This window comes from Dipodomys ordii, unplaced genomic scaffold (genome assembly GCF_000151885.1).
Source record: "Dipodomys ordii isolate 6190 unplaced genomic scaffold, Dord_2.0 Scaffold131, whole genome shotgun sequence".
Taxonomy (NCBI): domain Eukaryota; kingdom Metazoa; phylum Chordata; class Mammalia; order Rodentia; family Heteromyidae; genus Dipodomys; species Dipodomys ordii.
The window spans coordinates 677,450-677,753 of NW_012267347.1; the positions used below are offsets into that span (position 1 = coordinate 677,450).

Here is a 304-nt window from a genome sequence, read left to right on the forward strand (position 1 = left end):
CCTGCCACGCGGGAGGCCCGGGTTCGATTCCCGGCCCATGCAATGCACTACCACAGCACATTTTGCCCCGGTGGGTGCTCTGCTCCTTACTTCCCCCATTTACACACATGCACGCGCACATGCACTGGCAAACGCAACTATTCCTTTTCCCTTCCTTGCCCACCACTCCTTCACTCTAACCCATTTCACACAAACACAAAAACAGCCCACCACACTGCACCTTCAGCCCAGCCTGCCACACAATCTCCTCACCCTCTGATATCTCCTACCCATTCTCCTCACCCTCTGATATCTCCTACCCATC

At 55.3% G+C, this 304-nt stretch overlaps 1 protein-coding gene across 1 annotated transcript in view; it reads left to right on the forward strand.

The window, feature by feature from the left end:
• The window catches only part of Cfap126 (cilia and flagella associated protein 126), a 24,734-nt gene that overhangs the window by 7,516 nt on the left and 16,914 nt on the right, over window positions 1-304 (forward strand). The gene's annotated exons all lie outside the window — the stretch shown is intronic.